The sequence below is a fragment of the Carassius auratus genome, chromosome 28 (assembly GCF_003368295.1).
Source record: "Carassius auratus strain Wakin chromosome 28, ASM336829v1, whole genome shotgun sequence".
In the NCBI taxonomy this organism is placed as follows: domain Eukaryota; kingdom Metazoa; phylum Chordata; class Actinopteri; order Cypriniformes; family Cyprinidae; genus Carassius; species Carassius auratus.
Window position 1 is genome coordinate 7,356,782 of NC_039270.1, and position 25,227 is coordinate 7,382,008.

Sequence of the window (25,227 nt, forward strand, 5' to 3'; positions counted from 1 at the left end):
GTCTCCATTTGTCCTCCATCCAATCTCAGGGCTGTCTAGGAAAAAAATCTTTGAAATATTCAACAGATCTCATTTGTGATTTTTCTTTTCTGTGGGTCTCTCCCCATCTAAGTGAACTCTTTCAACTCCTGCCTGATTCACACCGCACTCTTTCTCTCGAAACACACACACACACACACACACAGCGGTTCTGATGAGAGATCTAACCTGTGAGGCAGCCTTTGAAGCTGACATCTTTCCCCTCCATCTCTCTCTCTCTATCTCTCTCCCTCTCAGCTAGAGCAGGTGGTCTCCAATCGACTCCCCCCTTCACAAATCAGCATTCACACATGCATTGGCTCCATCCATCTCTCACTGGCTTGTGGACGGGCTGCGATCCCCCCTGAGCTAATTCCATTATACATTCCGTCTGGAAGTAAGAGAGGACTGCCCTCTAATTGCTTTCTTATCCCCCTGAGCCCCCTTTCTCTCCTTTACGCTCCTCTCCTCTCCTCCAAACTGCACCCCCAGCCCCAGCCCCCGCCCCGCTCCGAACATGGCAGCAAAGGGAAGGAGGAAAGTGAAATAGAGCGACAACACACACCAGCGAGAGAGAGAGAGAGAGAGAGACGAGTCTGCCACTGACAGGGAATATCTGCCATTTTCCACGTTGCAGGAGGCTGCAGCCCTGATCCAGAGGAGCGGGATCCAGGCACAGACACCGCCGCAGGTAGAGACGCATGTTTCTCCACATTTAAAGGGCTTAATGTCAGTGCGAGTGGATGGATGGATGAATGAATGGGGAATGCGGGACGCAGCGCTGCTGTGCCTCTCCACAGCCGCATGCATGGGGACAGGGGGGCGTGTTGAATAACAGGATGCCCATGTGTTTGGCATTGCGCTCCGAGTCTGATCTTAGTTCAGTCTGCTCCTGTGCGAATCCCGTTTCAAAAGCTACAGCGCTGATCTCAAATCTGGCAACTGATAGCAGCAACAGATACTCTGCGAGATGGCTATTTTGTTTGAGTCTAAACTGTGTTTAGTATGTTGTGCAAAATCAGGTTCCAGGAGTCGGGGGGTGGGTTTGGACTTTATATGATGTCAGTGCCATCATTTTAAGAACCTTTTTTTTTCTTCTTTTTTAATGTGAATAACGTTTTAATAATATATATTTTTAGCAGTGAAAAGGTTCCACTGATGTTATAGGTTCTATATGGGACCATGCATGTCAACAAAAAAAGTGTTATTATGAGAGTGTTTTAACAATAAAAAAATGCATTTTTAAGCTTCAGTCTAGATGTGATTCACACTCTGTGTTTGTGAAATGTACTAAACCAGTCATATTTGGAGCGCAAAACACAAATCCAGACTTAACATGCGTTTGAGTTTATGTTAAAGATGCATTATGCATATACAGTGTGTTTTATAGGAAAACCTGTGCTTATGTGATCATACAAGGAAGATTCTGTGATTCTGCATGTTGAGACGGAATCAAAAACAACACAAAACGTGAGCGTTTATGTCGTACTCAACATGCTCTTGTGTTTATGTTGACGACACATTATGCATATGCAGTGTGTGTTGGGTTTAACCTGTGGTTATGCGATACTATGAGGATGATTTTGTGATTGAGACGTTCTGGAAAGCATATAGGTCTATTTACATGCATTTCGAGGGAATTCGTTCTGTTGGTGTGTGTGTTATTTTGCATGCACCATGCCCTTGATCAAGGAAACACAGAGGTAAGACAGCTCTAACCTATTAAATACTGCACTGAGACTGCAGTGTTACAGCTGACTGATATTGATGCTCTGGACAGCCCTTCTCACAAGAATCCATTTAGAGACGTGTGAGTGTGTGTGTGTGTGTGTGTGTGTGTGTGTGTGTGTGTGTGTGAGAGAGAGAGAGAGAGAGAGAGATGCGCTTATGTGCGGAGAAAGTGTGACTGACAGGTGGAGAGCGCTGTGTGTGTGTGTGTGTGTGTGTGTGCATGTTGGTATGTGTGAGACGGACAGATACGGAGCAGAGAGAGAGGTGAGAGGAAGATGAAGGCAGGGGAGAAAAATGGAGGGATGACATGAATAAGTGATTGAATCAGAGAGAAGAGTGAAAAGTTGATACCAACATCTGCAATAACATACTAGATAAATCCACAAAATAATGTTGCAACTGTATTCCCAAGGTTAAGAGTGTCAGGATGCAATGTAAAACAACCCAAGACATCAGCAGACGAGATCATGTGCCAAACACACACACACACACATGCTTGCAAGGGGCGGGCGGTAGGACCACAATCTTATATCATGCTATGAGTCATTTTATACCATGGTAATATAACTTGACATTTTGAATTCTAAAAAGTCAATGATAAAATACATACATTTTTATATTATACAATTTGTATTCGTCATAATTCATGATAATTTAGATAATTATATAATAATCGCTGACTGCTTTTTGATAATCCAGTAAATTCCTAAATATTTCATAAGTGAAAGGTAATTATTTGTAATAAATTTTTATTTATTATTATTATTATTATTATTATTATTATTATTATTATTATTATTATGTATTTGGAACTTGATGGATACCAACTCAAAATACAATACTAATCTGTAAAAACAATATATATATATATATATATACAATAAAAAAAATTACATTTAAAAGGGTCATATGATTCTGCTAAAAAGAACATTATTTTGTGTTATTGGTGTACTGCAATGTGTTTGTCTTGATTTTTTTTTCTTCTAAATCTAAATGTTTTTTTTTTTTTTTAATCCAGTAAATGTTATTTATCTTTTTCCATCTCACTTTGCTATTTTTTCTTTTTATTTTGAATTTGTTGATGAAAAAGATCAGATTAGAAAATGAAAAACACATCTGGCGTAAGATTATACTATAACTAACATTATAGCAACCCTGAATTCTGATTCGATGAGCCACATCGAAGCTGCAGTACAATAGCTGAAATAAACACATCAGGTGAATTCTATTTTAATGCGGCCAGTTTCGATGTTGCTCGGCAACCATAAACAGCTAAACTCTGTCATCTTTACTTCTTTGCATTATTCCACAGTTTCTCATGGGTACAGGAAATAACCTAATGCAGTCCTGCCCACGCAAATACATCGTTCTAGCAAAATCTGTAGCAGTTGACAAATTTCTACCATCTCCCGGTATATACCATCACGCCGCCCAGCTCTCCATGGCCCTATATTTTTTTGTCAGGACTATACCGAATGTAGCGTGGAGGCTGATGCAATCCCCTGAAACTGTCACACACCTGAGGGTCAGTCGGAGAACAACCGTGAAAAACAGAGCGAGAGAGAGAGAGACAGATTGGAAACCATTGGCTCTTTCAAGAATAGAAGGTGATAGGAATGAAATTAGATAGAGGCAAGGGGAAAGAGTAGACCGAGAGAGAGAGAGAGACAGACGGATATGAGGTGAAGAGAGGGAAAGACAGCACCCCTCCCCCTTCCGCTGTTTCTAGGTGCGAGAGTCCTGAACAACAATCTGGCACGGCTCAAAACAGATCCATAAGGTCAGGACGGGGCAAAGCGCGCAAGGGAGGAAGCGAGGAGAGGAGCGATGGAGGAATTATTTATCTCCAGATGCTGCTGTCTCTGCAGAACTAGGCTCAGCACTCTTGCTCCGAACGAACGGAGAACAGGAAATGAATGGAGGGAGAGAAGAAATAAAACAACAAACTCGACGGTCAGGGGGTCAGATATGTGACACCGTAATGAATCGACACCACAGAAACGTTTCACAAATGCACCGGTGGCTCAGACGCATTAATACGCAATCGAGGGTCGCAAAACAACCTGCGTTCAACGAATGTCATATTTACAGGCAAAAAATACTGATTTGTTTGATGCTGACTTGTGCGATTTCTTGCGAGTTGTAGCTATAAATGGAGACCAAAAATGCTAATTGTTTCCAAACAGGTTTCCAGAACCCTCCTTCCGTCTGCCATTGGCCGAATCAAACAGACAGTCCCACCCTAAACTCACAGCATTGGTCAATATTGCTGCGTCAGTGTCACATTGTAAACCACTTGCTTATGGCCATAGAAAAATGTATACTTACTATATCTATAAATTTTTATCTGTCTATCTATATTAGGGGTGTAACGGTACACAAACATGATGGTTCAGTACGTTACTCGGTTTTGACGTCATGGTTCGGTATGGTTTCGATACAGAGGGGGAACAAAATGTAATATAAATTTGCTCTGCCAATAGAAATTTGCAAACGCTAATGTATGCATATTTGTGAAACTGATTAAATTAAAATAAAAAAGCAACAGAGAAACTGTTCTGGGATGTCAGTTAACCATTATCCACCTAAAAATATTTTTTTTTTAAACTGCTGTGCACCACTTCCATGATTTTATGCGACATATGATATAATTTGTCAGGGTAATCAAAGCAAAAATGGTTCTTTCTCATGACATATTGGTGGCTAATGGTGTAAAGTCAATAGAATATCAATTGAATACAAAAAGGGTTTTCAATGTAGTCTTTAGCTCTCCATTTCTTGGCTGTTTCCACAACTGTGTACGTGCATGTTTGTGTATGTGTGTGGTTGTGCTCAATTAACTCATGGCCTGTTGTTTATGTTTGTGTGCATGTTTACGCCCCTCACGTCCACGTGTGTCTGAATATACACATCTGTGTGCGGTTGGGAGCGTGACGTATGGCGTTGGTGGTAGCACAGTGAAATCGCTTGGATGTCATCCAGCTCAGAGGAAGGTCATCTAGCGTTTCTCCAAATAGATCCAGCCTTCATTTCCACTCCACAGCCGCTGTATTTACCAGTCCACTGGGCCAGAACACTAGTGCACACACGCATGCGCACACAAACACTCCTGCTTTCTGCCACACCTCATGGCTGAGAAACGGTTCCATAATAAAAAGAGGATTTTATGTTTTTACAGTTTCTTATGTTTCCAGTGTTTACCGTGACTTAGCATTTATCATAGCTGCTCTGAAACTGCAGCACTCATATGGGCAATGCGTGCTTGATTCCATGTTCTCGTTTCCCTTTCTTCTGACATTGTGGGTGGTGCCTGCTTCTGGTGATCTAGGGACTTAAGTTATTATTATTTATGATTGTTTTAATATATACAAATTTTCCTTAATTTAATATGGAAAACTGAAGCAAAAGCAAAATACATGATCATGAATTCAAAATACAATGATTTATTATAACCAGTTTCAGTTGTTGATTGTGAATGTTATTGTTTTCAACTTTTCAATATTAAACCTAAGTGTGATGAAACATGTATTACTATTAAACACTGAATGATACCAGTGAGCTTTACTGAAAGGTAATAATTATAAAAAATAACAAAACTAGAACACTCAACAAAAACAAAAAATAGAACTAAATAATATTGCAGTGAAAACGAAAAGTTAAACTAAGATGAAAATAGAAATAAAAAAAGCTATAGTGAATTTATTGTTAACAAACATGAAATGAAAATTTGTTACTGAAATTTAAAAAAGCACAAAAATTAAACAAAAATGCAATGAATTACTGTGACTTTAAAACAAAGTGAAACAAGGTTGTAAAATTAAAAAGTGTATTCTTGGTATATTTTAAAATTTGCCTAATGTGAACATTAAACATGAAAATGCAACTAAAGAGCCAAACTGCTAGACTCTGTTGAGAAAATTAAAGCTGTTAAACATTTAAAATCCAATTAACTTGAAAATAATAAAATAGTTGACCTAAAATAATAAATAAAGTGAAAATTAAATAAAAATAATACATTTTAATAGCAAAACTAATAATAATAACTGAAAAGTAGAAACAAAAATATACAAAACATAATACCCTGGTTCTTGGTGGTTACTATGGGGTTTATTCAAAACGGGCCACTACCAAGCCTCTATGATATACACTGGTATCTACAGTAGATATATGACTGTTTCTGTGTAAGTCTAAGGGAGTTATAATAATACCGCATCTTCCTAAATAAGCCGTGTGATTTGAGATTCACATCCGTGGCTCAAACAATAAAGCGTTACAGGCAGAGGTTTCATAATTAGGGTTAATGGTTTAGAACAAACCCCTAACCCTATGTAGATATCTGTGCTTTACCAAAGACACTAATAAGTAGAAATAACACTTTGCATATATGGTAAAGCTGAAAGCTAACGGCTGACGCAGAGCTGCAGGTTCAAGCCCCCACAGAGACGGAGCAAAAGCATTTGCATGTGATTTATTTGCGTCCCAATTCTGACTGTATGTGATCCATACCACATCCCCTCAGGAGAAACCAGCTGCACAGACCAATTTACCACCTAGCATCAGCACATCCTGGCCTACCAGAGTGCGACACTATCAAGGGCACCTACAGGTAGACGCTGGTGCGCGATTTTGGGTGGCGTCGGTTGATCTCCGAGGCTGCTTTCGCAAAGCGGATTGCGTGGGTTTTTCAACGGCTCTCAGGGGCCAGCAACAGATGAGAGGGGTTGTGATTTTAAGCCATGCTGCCCAGATGATTTTTTCTCCTTGTCGTTATCACAGCAGCTCCAAAAGCATTTGAAAACTTCTGCAGCTTCAAACAGCCGTTTGAATTATATAACCGTTAGAAAGAGGGCGAGAGGGAGAGACGGCGCTTAGCCTAATGTTAGCATCAATCCCCTCGCTGTAGTAAAGAACACACAACAAGGTGCTGTAGTCAAAACGGGCTCTGCTTTTGAAAATGAACCAAAAACTAGTCCTTTCATAGCACTACAAAAGCTGACAACTGCGTCGGTTTGATTTGAGAAGATCTCGTAGCTCTGACTAGCTGCTGCATCAAATGGCCTTCACCTATTGGGGGCAGTGTTCGTGTGTGTTGAGGTACATGCATCTTTGTGTTTGCATGTGTTTGTGGTTAGCTGGTGTGTGTTTGTATGGGTGGGTGTCGGGGTTGGGGTTGGGGGAGGACAGAGACGATCTCTTGAGGGACAGCATGTTTCGTGAGACCCTTGAGAAACCACAGTGTAGTAAAGTGGGGCATGAAAACACACCTCCGTCTTAGATTTGGAAAATGCTGTTAAATCTCTTGAATAGAGCAGAAGATACAATTTATCTGTCCTTTTTTGTTGAACTTCAACCTTCTTTTTCTTAATTACAATAAAACAATTTGCATAATTGAAAATCAATACATTTACTTGAGAAGCAAAATCGCATGATATTACGATTTGGTTACAGAAAATACATCTTTAATAAGATTTAGTCATATTTATGCTTTATTATATATATATATATATATATATATATATATATATATATATATATATATATATATATTAGGGGTGTAACGATACGCGTATTCGTATTGAACCGTTCGGTACGACGCTTTCGGTTCGGTACGCGGTACGCATTATGTATACCGAACGGTTCGTTGGAGTAATTAATTATGTTTGAAAAAAAAAAAAAAAGAGAGAGAAAGAAAGAAATATAATGATATGCGTTCAACAAGGTAGCCCAATAACCCAAACAACGTAACAGGCAACGCCCCTGACACTCCCGAAGAAGAAAAAAACACCATCTTATATGTTTATGTTAGGCTACTCAGCAGGCGCTCGCTCACTCAGTACGCGCTGAAGGCTCGTTGCAAAATGGCCAATGCGTTTAACAGACCAGAAATGAGAAGATCCTCCAATAACCAACAGGTCTGGTGTTTGGGTGCACTTTGGATTCCCTTTAAGCTATAATGGTGATGGCAAGAGAGTGGTGGATAAATAAACAACGGTATGTCGCATCTGCAACATGACAGGGTACACCAGCGGGATTACAAAAAAAAAACAAAACAAAAAAAAAAAAACAGCGGGAATATCTGGGATATATGTGTCAGTACTATCTGGGAAAAGACGAAAAAAAGGAGAAACATGCACGCAGCAAACTATCCCTGCAGCATTTAGACACTATAGCTTACAGGGAATCCAACCCAAACACCAGACCTGTTGGTTATTTTAGGATCTTATATTTCTGGTCTGTTAAATGCATTAGACATTTTGCAACGAGCCTTCAGCGCGTGCTGAGTGAGCGAGCGCCTTAGGGGCCGTTCACATATCGTGCCTAAAAACGCATGGAAAACGCTAAGCGCGTCTTTCTCCTGAGGCGTCTGTCTTTGCTAAGCAACAATGACGTGCTCTCTCCATGAGACGCGGAAATTTCAGCGAAGGATAAATGGATTTGCAGCTCTAAAAATCGCTTGCAGTAGCTCTGCTACTGAATTTATTTCAAAATTGCAATCCATATACAACTATGATCAGCTGTTCCTTCATCTTGGCTGAGCTCTCAACGTTGTTACGGGAAAGGATGAAGCTGATTGGTTGGTTCTTGTCACATGACCCGCGGTGCGCTTGCGGCATTCTGAAAAGTTGAGATGTTTTTACATTTTGCTGTATCTAAAACGTATCGAACCGAACCGAACCGTGACATCAGTGTATCGTATCGAACCGAACCGTGAATTTTGTGAACCGTTACACCCCTAATATATATATATATATATATATATATATATATATATATATATATATATATATATATATATATATATCTTATATGCTTCACTCTAAAACAATCATTTACTTTATCTTTAAAACATTTTTACACTACAAATATTGAGTAAGTTCTAAAGCTGTTTAATCGTTTAAATCTGCCTTATGAATTGGGTAAATGTAAATACAAAAAAATAAATATATGAAGTAACTAAATTTGGTACTATGACCAGTACACTGCAAAACCCCAATGCAAAACACAAAATAATAATAAACTTATTTATTTTTTTCTCTTTGTGTGCAATTGTTAAATGTTTCCAATGTACTCCGTTTCTAAAATCAGTTTTTATGAAGAATATGAAAAAAACTAGGAGTGACTAGTTTTATTACTAATTCCTTATCCGTTTTCTTTAGGGGTGTACAATTAATATCGGCCGATAATTAATGAGCATCTCATCATTAAAGCAGGTTCTCGAATCAGCGGTAAATTCCATCAGGTGCATGATTTTACATGGAGCAGCTGTTAATAGATGGAGCCGTTGTTAACTGAGAAGCTGCGCATATTCACGTCATGGATGCTCATTAATTATCGGCCGATATTTATGGTACACCCCTAAAGGTGTAAAGGGTAAATTTTTCCAATGTGGTTTCATACTGCAAATGGCCAATAAAGTGAACTGAAGAAAATGTTCAGTTAAATGTGAAAACAAGAACTTGAATATTTTACATACAATCAGCTAGGATACTTTCAAGCATTTTTGTTATGTGAAGACTTTATTAAGGTTTATTATTATTATTATGGCTTTTTAGTATTGTGATATTGAAAAAGCAACTGATTTGTTTATTTGTGTATTTGTTTATTTGAGTGATATCATTTTTTAACCTACTTTTGGTAGGTATCTTATTTTCAGAATGTTTATATATTTTTACTCAATAACACAAGATTCTGGTATTTGCCTACTGATGAATCAGACTGCTTGGACCCTGCAATGGAAGGATATTTACACTGAAAATCCACATTTATTTGAGCTGTTTATGTCAAGAGATACATCAATGCCAAGATGAATCGTAGTGCTATTTTTCAGTCTAATCTCTATTTTTATGTGTTGTCCACATGGCAACCACACTGTATCCATCTACCATTATAAGAAAAATACAATTAAAATGGTTTGCTGCAGGGAGCCAAAACAGAAGTTGAGAAAGAGAGAGAGAAAAAAAATCCACCTAATGCACAACCCTCCATGCCAACTCTACAGCTTTGGCAGGGGTGTCATGCACATATTTTGGGCCCCCGTGATGGTTGTGCCTCACTTGCTGCCCTATAAGACATAGTCATGTAATCGTATTATCTTCAAGTACACTTAAGTGACTTTTTATTTCATTAGTATTATTTTATTTGAAAATATGTGGCTTCTTCTGGTGACATATAAAATCATGTCTTACATTTTATCTTCACATGAAGTAAAACTGCAATTTAAATCTAACCCACTTAAGTGCACTTTAAAGTCCACTTTAAAAAATATCAAATTAAGAGTGTTACTTAATGCGTTTTAATAAGTGTTTGTCATGCAGTACTTTTAATGTTGACTACATACAAAAGCACATTTCATGTGATTTCCTAATATTTAAATATATTACATATATATATGTATATATATATATATATATATATATATATATATATATATGTATATATATATATATATATATATATATATATATATATATATATATATATATATATATATATATATATATACCTTAAATAGGTGCAAATTTAAGGTATACTACCATACACATAAGGTATACTACCATCAATGGCTACCAGCAGCTCGTGTGTTACCAGCATTCTTCAAAATATATTTTGAAGAAAAGAAAAAAAAAAGAAACGTATATAGGTTTGGACCAACATAAATGCTAAAAAAAAAGTTGGGGTTGAACTATCCCTTTAATTTTTAAAGAGAGTTTTTGCCTTTTGATTTGCATTCAAAATCCACTTAGCTGATTGATCTGTGGTTCACGAGGCTTCTGAACTTTGTTGTTTGTGTGAATACAGGCCCACCGCCAGCAGAAAACAATGCCCTCGGCACTTCTCCATCGGCAAAGACAATGGGCACGCTGCGCCGGCAGTGCTGATAATGGTGCAGGCATGCTCCCGGCACACGCACACTACATCAAAACACAGTGAAAAGAGAGAAAGAAGAGAGCACACTGCAGATGAAGGGACGCAGAGAGCAGAGCTGCCCAACCCACTGCCTGCCTGTCTGTCTGTCTGTCTGTCTCTCAGATGTGTGCGTCTGCAGATGTGTGTGTAATTATGAGCGCGTGTAGGCTGTAGTGCTTCTGTCGCCTGGGAGGGCCCGTCAAAGCAAACGCCACAAAAGCTGGAGTGACAGAAACGCACCCCTCCTCCACAAAACACAGGCATACACAGGCACGCTAGCCGGTCAGAGAGCACACTGTCACACCGCAGACTGCTCTCGGCCGTCTGACGCTAACTAGCCGCACTTCCATTATTAATGTCAGTCATACTCCGGACACACTCACGGTGCAGTTAGTCTGTCTGGACTCATCTGCGCACACACTAAGACATGCAAACAGAGCGTTTCATTTCCTCTCGGCCATCTCTTCTGCGTCTCGGCTTGTCCCTAGACTGCTAACACCCGCGTCCTGCTACAAGCTATCAGGGTGTAGAGTAACTAACGCTGTCTTTGTGCCTCTGGAGAAGTAGGCTGTGCTTGAAAATAGAGCATACTACAGTACTACTCATACTACTGCTGCTGTATGTATTATGCATGAAGAAAGTCTGGAATACTTAAATGACCTACTTAATTGGCCAAAACGTGTAATATGCAAAGAAGAACACTAAAATGAAAATGAAATACCAAAATGACTAACTACACTTACCAAAATATGTTGTATACAACAGAACACACTGCAGTTACAGTATATCTATAATAGTATACTAACACAGTTCTCACACTATTTCTATAATCTGCAGTATACACATTGTGCATGAAGGGAGTTTGTATGCATGGAAAATCAGAATGACTCCTACATTTGCCAGGTATTCATGTAGTATACAGAATGCTGTGGCTTTATAGTTTTTACTGGTGTGGTGTGTATACATGTGCATGAAGGGAGCTTGTATGCATGGAATACCAAAATAACTTATTACAGCTATTAAAGTGTGCAGTATTCATTGCAGACATGCTTATAATGCCATACTAACATACCATGAATACCATACTAATCACACTACTTCTACCACGGTATGGACATTATGTTGTGCATAAAGGTGCATTGCATGGAATACCAAAATAATATATTCACCAAGTAACCGTGTAGTAAACAGAGCTCATTTTGACTATGTTCGGAATAGCATACTAAAATGCTACTGTTATTTCTAATAGTAATAATTGCTTAGCATATTTTATTTATTCAAGGAATACCCCAGTGGTCTCCTAAATATGCTGAAATTTGCTCTACACAACAGAGATTCCTGTGTGAAATAATATATCCCATAATGCAATGTGTTCATCTTCCATTTTCAGTATGTTGAATGAACCAGAAATAATTGCAGACGGAATTTTAATCTATTTTTTAAACTAGTATATAATCAAATTGCAAAATTTTGCTCCTTACATTAATTATTACATGAAATTTGAATAAAAATGCAACAAAATCTTAATTTTGTTGGCACTGTGAGGAGGTCAGGCTATTATTTTTTGCATGCTATTTAACCTACTATTTTCATAGACTAGTCGTCACTAAAATAAACATTCACCAGTGTTGCATAATGCATACTGCATACTATTTAAAAAACAGCAGCACACTAGAACACAAGTGAGATTAATCATAGCATCTCACACACACACACACACACACACACACACACACACACATCATTTTACAGGACAGATGAGAGTGTGCCATAGTGCGTAGATGTGTGTCTGCAGGAAAGACATGTGTGTCTGAAGATACTAATCCTCTCACTGTTTTCATATTCAGAGTGTTAAATGCACACACATACACACTCAGAATGACAGTATATATCATGCACACACACACAAATGGTAAGGTAATTCTGGTGTGAACACACAAATAGATCGTCAGAGTACTGCCATGCACACGTATTCACACACAGGGCAATTTAAAGAGACACACATTCAAATTCACTCGCGCAGCAGCACTACAGACAGATGTAAGGGGGGGGGGGGGGCACAGAAAGCGGACGGACGGATGCATTTGTGTCTGTACGTTTGTGCATGTTGTGTGTGATTATGTGAAGAGGATGTGCTCTGTTGATAAATCCCCTGTGTGTTTGTGTCTGTAGAGGTGTGATTGGAGAGAGGTGAGTTGGGCTAAATGAAGTGTGTGTGTGTGTAGATCTTTAATGGGAGAGGGCGGCAGACAGATGGGGGGTCTAAATGATCAGTGTGTGTGTGTGTGTGTGTGTGTGTAGAGGCAGACAGCATTACCATGGCTGTTATGAGTCATACTGAAGCCGATCAATACTACAATAATCAACATAAACATCATGTTCTTCAAACACACATATGCAACCATATAAACACACTGTGAAAATAAAGTTTAAATAAAGTTTTAATGTTAGTTTAATTTTAAATAATATGGTTATTGGCTTTGTTTTTTATTTATTTATTTCGCTAGTACTGAAGCCTATTTCAGTTAGTTGCCTAGACAACATTTCTAATTAGTCTAAAAACCCACTCTTTATTAAGAGCTATGTGAGTTAAGACGTTTTTCAGATCAGTCTATTGCTTTCTGATCTCTTTAAACATCTGAGAATACTTTTTTTTTTTTTTTTTTTGGTGCTATAAGAAACCAAACCGCTTAGCAAACATGCAAGTAACCACTCAAACTACCTAAGAAACTACAAAGAAATGCCAACAACCAACTTGAACACCTTAGAAACCACATAACAATGACATTGTGTCATATATTTTCACAGGCAAGCACTACTCATCACAGCATAAAAATATAGCTGCTGAGTCATTGAAATAAAACATATAATTAGAAAAGAACAGATATTAGTAGTAGCAGCAGTAAATTTATTATTATTAGACAAATGTATATTTTTGGTGGCATTTCTCAACTCTACTGTTCAAAAGTTTGGGGTCAGTGAGCATTTTTTTAAAAGAAATGTATATTTTTATACAGAAAGAATGCATTCAGTTGATTAAAAGGTAACGGTAAAGATATTTCTTTTACATTTCTATTTTAAATAAATGCTCTTCTTTTGAACTTTCTATTCATCAAATAATCCTGGAAAAAGTGTCAAGGTTTCTACAAAAAAAAAAAAAAATGTGAAGCAGCACAACTCTTTTCAACATTAATGATATAGTAAGAAACGTTTCTTGAGCAGCAAATAAGTACATTACAATGATTTCTGAAGGATCACGTGACACTAAAGTCTGGAGTAATGACGCTGAAAATTGAGCTTTACATCACAGGAATAAATTACATTTTAAAACATATTGAAATAGAAAACAGGAGCAGTATAGAAACTGCTCCGAAAAGCATTGAATGGGTTGTGTGTTGTATCTTGATTTTATTAGGCTTTTTAACACACAGGCACAGTCTGACGCTTGTGCAGCGGGCCACAGCGCGGTCAACGTGAGCCCGGCAGCCTCCGAGCAATTTAAAGAGAAAGAAGGGGAGTCTTTGAGCAAGTGAATCTGTCTGTGAGAGTGTGATTGTGTGTGTGTGTGTGTGTGTGTAATGGAAATGGAGGTAGATGCTGAGAGAGACACACACACACAGTAATACAGCAGAAAAAAGCACCTCTGCCTTCCCTCCACGTCTGTCTATTTTAAAACCACCCATCATCCCTTTCACCCTCTGCATCTGCTTCTCTCTCTCTCTCACTTTCTATTTGACCCTTTTGTTTCCGTCTCCCCCTTTCTCTTTCTTCATCTCATTTTCCCCATTTCTATCTATTTTTGCGATAACAATTTCTCTCCCGTTCCACGTCTCTCTCTCTCTCTCTCTCTCTCTCTATCTGGTGCTCTCTCTATGACCCTGTCTCGCTCTCTCTCTCCCGCTCTGGTTCTCTCGTCTAGCTGCCAATTTTAACACTAAGCATCTCTCATGTGCATGCACCCCACCATCCCTCTCTCTGATTCATTCCTCTCGCACTTGTCACTATCTCCCCATTCTAAATGTAGCTCTGAAACCCTATCACCCCAATACGGCGGGATAATTTATTCTGTGTTATGCTGAGAAGCGCACGCTGCTCTCAGAGCAGAGGTGGCTGATGGGAATAGAGGTTCGCCGCAGCTTTAACACAAAGCAGCTGATTTCAGGGCAGCAGTAAACAACAAAAGCCTGACATTTGCTGGATAAATAACATGCAAACATGAGTATAGCATACTATCAACATATGATCTCGGTGCATTTATTAGAGTTCACCTAAAAATTTAAATTCTGTCATCATTTACTCACTCTCAAATTCTTCCAAACCTGTTTTTCCACTTTTGAACAAAATAAATTATTATGATGGGGTCCAAACAACATTAGACCATAAAAAAACGTAGGTATTATTTTTAACAGATATTTAAAAGATCTTATTTTTATCAAATAAATGCAGGCTTGATGAGCAGAAGAAACTTCTTTCAAAAACATTAAGCATAGTAATGTTTCCAAACTTTTGGTCTGTACTGTATATATATATATATATATATATATATATATATATATATATATATATATATATATATATATATATATATATATATATTAGCATTTTAAAACTTATTTTAGTTAAAGCAACTGGGTGAGTAAATGACGACAGAATTTTAATTTGTGATGAAATATATGTTTAAAAATAACAAGCAGAACCTTGGTTATGGATAAAGTAGAACCAGAGAGTGTTATATATTTAGTATTTATTATTTCATACTATTATAGTATTTATTCATATTTTGAATAAAATGTATTTTTATATTTTCATTTCTCATTTTTTGTAATTGTGCTTTTGCCATTTAACTTAATTTTTTTATTTTAGTTGTAGTTTTAGTCATTTGAATACTTTAACCTAAACCTATTTCGGTTAGCTGCCGAGATTACAGTTCTGATTTCAAGCTTAATTATTTCATCAAATATTTATATTTATTTCAAAAGTATTTCAACTAGGCTCACCAAAATGAATTTGAATAGTTTCAGTTTTAGCTAACAATAGCAACACTGACCCAGAACCAGTATTGTTATCAGTTAACAGCATAGCAGAGCGTATTATAGCATATATAATACATATAATACAGTACCACATAGGTGTAGTGTAACATAGTTTAGTGTAAAAATAAATTATAGAGGATGGGTTGTCAGTTAGCTTCATTTTGTTAACAGAAACCCTTCAAAATGCTGTGCTTGTGAGACCGAGAGACGAACAGAGAGCTCAATCTCATTGCTCTCATTAGGATTTCACGCTTCGTTATACTCTGACTTTGTCTTTAATTATGTCACATAAGAGCAATAGTGTTCAAAGCGTACATTCACTGCGATCTGACATTAACATGCGCCTCCACACGCTCCACTCTCACAAGCAAATCAGCAGCTAAAAGCAGCACAAAACAAAAGGATAATGTCATTTTCTAGGTCTCGCTCTGTCCTTCAGCATCTGTAGCCAGCTGCGTCTCGCGGCCATTAGCGTTCTGTCCTCCCCCCATTTTCCGTGCCACCAATTCCCAGAGCCAAGACTGATCCCCTCCTCCACTCATTCGCTCCATGTTTTTTATCCGTCCATCCTCCCACCTTGATCAATCCAGCCACCGTGCCGCTGAGAGCCCAATGTCACAAGATCCATCACTTTCATTTCATCTAGCTCGCCACTAAATTAGGAACAATCATGCCACACACACTGTTATTTCACTCGGTGATGGTGTGGGACGCACGTTAAAGCGCAAAATATCTGTATGGTTGGGTGTTTTGTGCTGTGATTGATGATTTCGGTGTCTCTTCCATTTATGTTTTATAAGTTTGAAATGTGCTGTTGTACATGCAAGTGAGTGTAAACACTTAAAGTCTGTGGTGTATGTGAAATGTCTGGGGTACATGAGGTTAGCATGGCTTCAGAGAAAGCATCTTGAGGACATTTGTGAGGCAGTATGTGTAGGTATGAGTGCTGCAGATGCTGGCTGCGGGAGTTAAAGTAGAGAACTGTAGCCTGATTAACACTCAAGAAGCTTCAGGTGGAGCAGTGCATGTGCGAGTGAAGTTTATGTTGTATGATGTGTGTGTGTGTGTGTGTGTGTGTGATAGAGTAGTCTAGTTTCACAATATAAGCAGTAAAGCTTTACCATGCACCACCAGAGTCAATATTTGCACCGATTTGTGAATTTGAAATGTCATTGGTTGAATTTTCAGCATCGTTTCTTTACAGTGTCACGTGATCCTTCAGAAATCAGTCTAATATAGTGATTTGATGCTCATAAAAAAAAAAAAAAAAAAACATAATCACCCCAAACTTTTGAATGGTGATTCAAATACAGTAATTAAACAATACTCATAAAAGGTAACAAACTAATAGTGTATAGTAATAATAGTTTATAATTCTCTTAATGCATTCCTGATCTCCTTTGTGCAAGTTATCCTAGGGAAAATTTGTCTTTTTGTATTGTATCAAATCACAATAACTCTATAAACGCCTAAAATGACTTTCCTTTCGCGCGACATAACAGAAGACTCATTCTCTATCAATCTCCACCCATTCAGACTGCTTCATGACCCAGTCAAATCCTAAAAGCAAGTAATGAACTGCATGATTTTTCTCATTAAACGTCCTTTTCACTCACATTTCAGATCTAAAATGGGTTACAAGCACTGTCCAAAAGGTCAAAACGGTTAAATAAGATTGGAGTTGAGTTTGTGTCTGAAAAGGAGACCACCTTGCGTAAGAGTGCAGCTTAAGATGACCTGTTTTTTTAGTTGAGTCCCATCTCTTTCTCTCTCTCTCTTCCAGCCACAGTCTAAAGGTGTTGTCACTTGTAAGTGTGAAACATGTGGTTTGCGGCTTCATGCTCATCGTCGCTTTTCTTTTGACCCGTTCACCTGCTCTCCTTGGATAAAGGGATGTGGAGGAAAGCGATGGGCGGCGCATACGAATGCCATTGTGCGCGAGGCGCATTACATCACTTACATCTGTACAATGATCTAATCTCTGTCTGTTTCTCCCTCTCTCTCCTCTATCCCATTGATTAAATCCCTCCATTTTCCTGGCACTACACAATGACACTGGCACTTTTAAATATGGAGATGAGGTAAAGAGGTGGACCGCTGCGGAACGAGCCAAGACTGAGAAAGAGCGAGACGGGAAAAGGTGTGTGTGTGTGTGGGGCGGGGGTGTTGTTGTGCATGCATGTGCCTCATGCTAACATAGGAAAATATGCTTCCCTGCCTCTGTGAAACCAGAGTCGGGATGACATCACTTTCCTCACAGACGAGAGGTAGCGTGAGACAGATAGCGAGAGGTACAGGAGGGAACAAAATCACTTTAAGTGCGTCGCCCCTCTCCACACCATCCGCTCCTCGCATCAGTAATGGAGGTGATATTCGTGACAGGATTCTGGCTTATGGGGCCCTCAGCTCAGCCTCTGAATCTTTACGCAGTATCCATCGCTGACAGACCCAAGGTCACCGTCGAAATCTGTCTCTCGCTCTCTCTTCTCTCTCGCACTTTAGAGTTTCTGAGCCAAGTCCATCCAAGTCTAAGCCTCATATGGTAACACCCAAGGACTTACTTTTTGACTATATGACGCATATTACACATAAAACTGTGATTAAATGCACATTTTATGAGTGTGCCAGAACACAAAGACAGGTTTCCATGGCACCAGTCTGCTAAATGCATTTCTGAGGAAGAACTGAACACCGGATCTTAGAAAATGTGTGACGTTTTTGAAGTCAAATCTTCGAAAGACGTTTATAATGAAAAGGTAAAGATTGCTGCGCACAGCTTTCGTCTAATTTCCAACAGATGTACTCAGCCCTGCCTGTCCAAACCAAACTAACTGATTTCATGCCCTTTTCATGTCCTTAGACCCTCTTGAAAAAGTAGGGCACTTAATTTTTTAATAAGTTTCAAATCCTAAAAATATGTTTTTATGAAACAGTACATGCAACTGACCCTTCGCAAAGAGTTTGACAGACAGCGATTTGACCAATCATATTGCCGAATACGCCATTTTTTCCGACAAACAAATCAGACAGGAGAGTAGATTAACTTTGTAGAATTTGAACTTGAAACATTTTGTGTATTGCACAGTTATAAAATACTTCTGAAGTACATTCATGTTTATTTTGTCCGTTTAAGTGAATATGAAAAGACGATCGATACGACGCTTGAACAAAGGCACTACAGCAATCTGACACGACATATTAAAGAGACACAAAACTGTATTTTTTGTTTGAATTTCTTAAAAAAAATTATACAATTTGAAAGCTGGGATTTTGTTCCATATCAGAAGAAACCCTCTTTGTTCCGACATACCAAAAGATAAAACATAGCTGGTTACTTTAGATAAGGTCTCAGCTTTCATATATTATAATTTTTTAAGAAATTTCAAAAAATAAAAAGCATTTTGTGGTTGTTTATTGGTTTCGCTCTAGCACCTAGTCGGCACATGAACCGATCACCTCTTCCTCTTCATGAAATAAACATAAAAGAACATCAGAATTGATCTTGTTTTAACATCAGAAAGACATCAATATACACCATTTTTTTCAAGTTCAAATTCAGCTTAATGATTGGACAGCTCTCCTGTCAATCCCTGCGAACAGTGAATTAACTGTACTTAAAAAGAGTAAACTTTTCTATCTATATTTTTAATGCACTTAAGTACACTTTTAAGAAGTGCTCTTTGTAATAATCTCAAATTAGAAGGTGTACTTTAAAGGTGCTGTAGGGAACTTTTGTAAAAAAATATTTTTTACATATTTATTAAACCTGTCATTATGTCCTGACAGTAGAATATGAGACCGATAATCTGTGAAAAAATCAAGCTCCTCTGGCTCCTCCCAGTGCTCCTATTGCCATTTGCAGAAACTCCATCGCTTCCGGTAAAAAATAACCAATCAGAGCTGCGGTCCGTAACTTTTTTTGTGTTCAAAATGTAGAAAAATGTACATAATAAGCAAGTACACCATGAATCCATTTTCCAAACCGTGTTTTTGGCCTGTCCTGAATCACTAGGGTGCACCTATAATAAGTGTTTATATTCGGACTATTTTAGATTGCTTCGGGGATACCGCGGCGGAGTAACCCAGTACCTGTGTGGTTCTTCATAGACATAAACAGAGAGAAGTAGTTCCGGCTACGATGTTCTTCCGCAAAACGCAAGCAGTTCTGTTTATTAACCGCTAGAGCATCAAGAGTTCCCTACCGCAGATTTAAAGTACATTTTAAATCATTTTGCTTTAATAATCTTTAATTCTATGCTTTATAAAATTCACTTATTTGAAGTGTTGTCTATATATATATATATATATATATATATATATATGACATACAGTATATTTTAGTTTAGCATAAATGCTTGTCAGTACTTCAGCAGTACACTTATAGCATATTTCAAAGACAATATAATTATTGAATTACATAAAGATAAACTAAAATCCTACTCATGCCAAAGAATCATTAAGTTATACTACTTGCATTTAATATAAGTCTTTGTCAATAAGTTAAAAATAACATGCAATTCTGAAAACATTACATTCAGTCTAAATTTATGTAGTCCTTTAAAATAGATTATTTCCATAAGAAGCAATCTTTTTAAAAGTATACTAAAGCGTACTTCTTTTTCACAAGCTGATGAACGTCTCCTTTGAGTTTTGTCGTCTTTCCACATTTATATCTGGGTTCTAATAGTATTTAGGTTTATTTAACTTGACCTTTATTCTCGTGAGACAGGTCACCCATTAGATTTAGTATTCATGAGGTGATCCATTGCGTCTGTGGGAGACTACAGTGTGATGGCACTGATATGAGGCTTATTACTGGGAGTGTTTGTGTTTAAACCTCCTTCTTTACCTGGAGCAAAAGGTAATTACTGCAACCCTACTGCACTGCACTCTCAAACACCTCACACGCACACACACACACACACACTTACCAATGCATGTCTATACGTGCGGTTCTATTTAAGAGACTGTCAACATAACACCAGCCAGCATGCTTACCCAACATCAATAAACACTCCCTTCTGTGGATCGATTATTAAAACTGAAAACGGAAAAAATAAAAGTGGAAGAATGTCCTTCTGAAAAAAAAAAAAGTTCTAGTTAGTAGACCATCTAGCCGGATTGGTTCAAGCTGATTTTGAGGCAGGGTTATTTAGTGCAGAAAGCAAACGATCATGCATAGCGCTGAACCTGCATCAAATCCACACATCCCAAAGCTGTACCTACGCTGTGACCCCCATCATCCTTTTGAGACGCACAACACTCTCCTGTGGAAATTTGAATGAGAATTGGTCAGGGAAAGGCTGGCTAATAATACTAACTTAGCGTTTAGTGTATTAATGAGGCTAGCCTTGCCACGGGCCTCACAGAGGAGGCTGAGAATATATCCTAAGTCATAAGAGCAATGTGCCAGCTTATTGACTTATGGCTGATCCAGCCTGCCTCAGAGCTGTGGCTTCCGTCTGCTTTATTGCTGTTCCCCCCTCCTTCCCCTCTCTCAGATATTACACAGAGAGAGAGAGAGAGAGAGAGAGAGAGAGAGATCACAGGGGAGATGAGGCTGCGCTGCTTGGATGGATGGACAGATGCATTGATATGGATTGCAAGCGCGACAGCACCAGCGCTGAATATCCAATCACTTCTCCCTCCCTCTGTCCAGTTTCCTCTCATCTCAGTGGTCTCTTTACCATCTCACCTCCTTTGTCCTTGCACACGGCATAAAAAAAAAGAAAATCATAATAATTTTCTTAATTTGTATTTTTGAAAATAGTGAGGAGTTATTTTAACTTCTGATACAGTATTTCTGTTGAATAGGTTTGGCAACACACAATCAAAATCTTTAAATAGAGAGTCTAGGTAAAGAAACTAAGACAGTATACTCCAAACACTTTTTAAAATACAGCTTCTTTATTGGCATCTATGGTTCCTTTAAGAACCTTTAACATCCTTGGAATCGTTCCATTCCACAAAAGGTTCTTTATAGTGAAAGAAAAAGGTTCTTTAGAATTCTAAAATGTTCTTTACGCTAAGACTGGAACAGACAGGACAATGTCGAATAACTCCGAATGTGTTCGTCTGAAAGAGGAATGTCAGACATGCCAAGGATGCCTTGGGGGTGAGTAAATCTTGGACTAATTTTCATTTTGGGGTGAAATATCCCTTTAATTCAAGGTACACTGCCTAAAGTGGTAACCTAAAAAAGGTATTAACAACCTACATACGTTTATCTATACCAACAAAACTATTTACTATATGATAAATCAGATTGTAGCTCTTCAGTGTAACAGTTGCAGGTTAGCACTTTTAGAGAGTCGATTCTCAAAAAAATAAAAAAAAAAACAAGTCATGTTTAGGTCTCACGTAAAATGTTTTGAAAGATGTTTCGATATGGTCACTGGCAAACGAAGCAGAACCACTGACAATGATTTTTGGAGTGTATATACCTCTGTTCTCCCCTTTCAGTTTTCTTGTGGTCTGAGTGCTCTCTAATGTCTTCGAGTCCATTAGAAGGTGGGTCGAGGCATCATACTGACAGCTCTTTCGCTTTTGTGCACCGGATCAAAACTGCCTCCATTTTCGATGAGAGAACATGGCAGGAGAGAATTACAGGTAGTTTCAAATGTGATGGTGGTGGTGGTGATGTTCACGTCTGGACATATTAAGACATAAAGCGTTCAGTAGCTGTGTATGAGAAGGCAGCCACCATTGGGACTAAAATGTTCACTGTCACACACCTTGGGTCTGTTTTGTTTACTAAGTTTTAACCGCGACATCAATTTTTTCAATTGGCGACATTAGTTTTATTTGCAATGTTTCTCTATTGCATTCCCTTTGAAAAATCAGTGACATTGGCCTTGAAACCTGTTATTGTCTTGCCTCTAGGACAGGCAGCTCAAAATGAGCTCGCCGGTTGCCACGGTTACCTCCCCAGAGACGCGAGCGCGCTTGTTTATCTCTGGCCAGTGTGCGCGCTCGAGCCGCGCGGCGCGGGGGCAGACGATCCCGAGCAGATGTGAGCGCTCTGCTAGCGGGGACGATTAAAGCGCACACGTCTCGTTGCTGCGAAACACGTCAATCCGCGGCGCTTTCACCTGCATGCATGTGAAAATCAAAACAGCTCGAATTAGAGATAACGAGGACTTCAGATGCGCTCTGTCAACGCCGCGTGTGATTCAGTCGCCGAGCGCGCACGCCAGCGCTGACGTACACAGCCCAAAATAAGCGGCGTATAAAAGGAGGATATGAAATGACCGCAGTCAGCTCCTGCTGCCATTGAGTGCAGGGCTCCGCCGCTGTCTGGAGGCGATATATGTCAGATGTCAGAGTGTGCAAGTCCCTGGGTTGACAGAGCACAAACCCAAAAATTTATGTCTTCCCGTCTGGAGCCCAGCGAGTGCTTTCAAAGAGGCAGCGACTTTTTGCATCGCGGAGAGATAATCATGATAAGATGAAAGAATTTCATTTTGCCACAGATGGGAAGGACTGGAGAATGCCTTTGATTTAAATGTTTTATGTATGAGCACTCCCGCTGTTTAGCCCGGATTTCAACGAGTAGTGTGCTGCAAAATAAAAAGGCAGTTTTATGTATGCTAATGGCTGCATAGAGCCGGTTCACGTAGGCCTAAAACAGCGTAAAGAAATGGTCCTCTATTTCCTTCTGTGCCCCCCAGTGTTTTTTTTTTTTTTTTTTTTTTTTAGACAAGTACCTGAGGTTAGCATCAGAGTCACCCTCCTAAAAATATCCTGCATGCTGCATGGCAGGTCCTCCCTCAGGAACAACAGAGCTGTCCTGCTGTGGCCCGGCTCTTCACCACTGCCCTAATTTTTACACACACACACTCTCTCTCTCTCTCTCTCTCTCTCTCTCTCTCATGTAATTCGGTACTGTACACCGCTTACACTCTCTCTCCACAGGAGGGATGTTCTCACATAAGAGAAAATTCTGTCATCATTTAATCACCTTACCAAACTCATACCCATACGATTAAAACAATTAGGCTGCTTTAAATTAAAAATGTTATTATGACATCATCAATGTGTACTTTTTAAAAATGTACTTATGCCGTGTTCCAGGCAACCCCCGTAACCTGTGTTTTTCCAACCTTCTACCCGTGAAAGTGCACTGGAACAGAAGTCAAACCCGTGACTTCCCACCCGTGAACTCGTACTAGATAGATGTACTTCTGACGTCACATATCCCGCGAAACATCAGTGGCAGCCCCTATGGATAATATTGCCTATGGATGCAGGGTTTATTCAAGTGGTTCATGTTTACAAAATAGATTTTAGGACAATGTAACGTTGCAATAAAATAATCTAACTACAATTCCTTGCGCTCAGGAAGTTTGGCGTGACATGCCTGGAACGCTACCAAATCGTGAGTCGGTGTTTGAAGTCGTGACTTATGGGCTCAAAAACCTGCCTAAGTGTAACTTAAAGCAACTGCATGCGGCTTTGTCTGACTGTTTTTGTTTTGTTTTTACCTTGAAATGTCAGTTTCAGAATCATTATGATGAAATACTGATGTGTAATAAGCCATAATGCTTCTGTTTATTTTCCTCACTTCTGCCAAGCTTCTGTTTCGGGATTATGTAAATTGGATGAGAGGGTTCAAAAATTATGTGAAATTTACGTGGATTGCTTTAGGGGTACAACAAATGGACATGTACCTACAGCTATCCACTGTAATTATGGCAGTGATGTATTTACAACAGTGAATTCCTGTAGGGGCTCCAAATACTCAACCTATAGTTGTTTTAACAGACTTATGAAAATGTACTCTGAAGTCGTATTCGCATACAATTAGTATTACCTGGTGATCTCTAGTCCATTGTAAAAGTTGCGGAGGTTCTCTGTGATCTTAATCACCGTACGAATCAGCCATGTCTGTAATTTGTCAAGTAAAAGTTCCCCCGCAAATGACCTACCATATTTCGCCTAACTCCGAGGTCCTGTGAATTAGGATCACTATAACTTGGTCAGGATTTGGCAGGGTCGTATAGGCTATAATATATTCAAGGTTTTTATCTCCTGTGTATCTTTTTAACCATCTTTCACGAAGAATGGATGCTTTTTGGGTATTTTGGGTGCTGGGTTATAACGCTATACACCATACAACTATACAATTTGCAGAAAGAGAAAGCTTGAAACCATCAGAAGAGCAGTAAATTCGAGTAAAATCACAAACTTCGCTGATCCCGTGTAAATGCGCTACATCGAAATTCAAATGTAGGGGGCAATTTCTAAATCACACGAGGTCCCCAGATAATCCTAATCCTGTGTGAATAGGGCTTAAGTACACATAAATTGTTTGGAACAAATAAATAAATAACTGGAGAGTGAATCTAATGTGTGGTTACAATGCAGGTTAGAACAAGTGGCATTTGGCAACACAGAATTGTTGTAGTACATACAACTTTTGATGTCTGTTTCAAAGCTCCACAGAGGGCAAGATCATCAGTGAAGAACTTTACTTTTAATCCTTTCCTCAGAACACTTTTAGCACAGTCCATATGTCGTATAAACAACGTTGATGATA

General features: G+C 38.7%; 1 protein-coding gene across 2 annotated transcripts in view; it reads left to right on the forward strand.

Moving 5' to 3' along the window:
* Window positions 1-333: 333 nt before the first annotated feature.
* Window positions 334-25,227, forward strand: part of rai1 (retinoic acid induced 1) — a 49,613-nt gene continuing 24,719 nt past the window's right edge. The window contains exon 1 of one of the 2 annotated variants that reach the window (XR_003276131.1): window positions 334-709. The gene's annotated coding sequence lies outside the window, so the exon portion shown is untranslated. The remainder of the gene's footprint in view (window positions 710-25,227) is intronic. The other variant, XM_026207477.1, reaches the window with a different exon arrangement.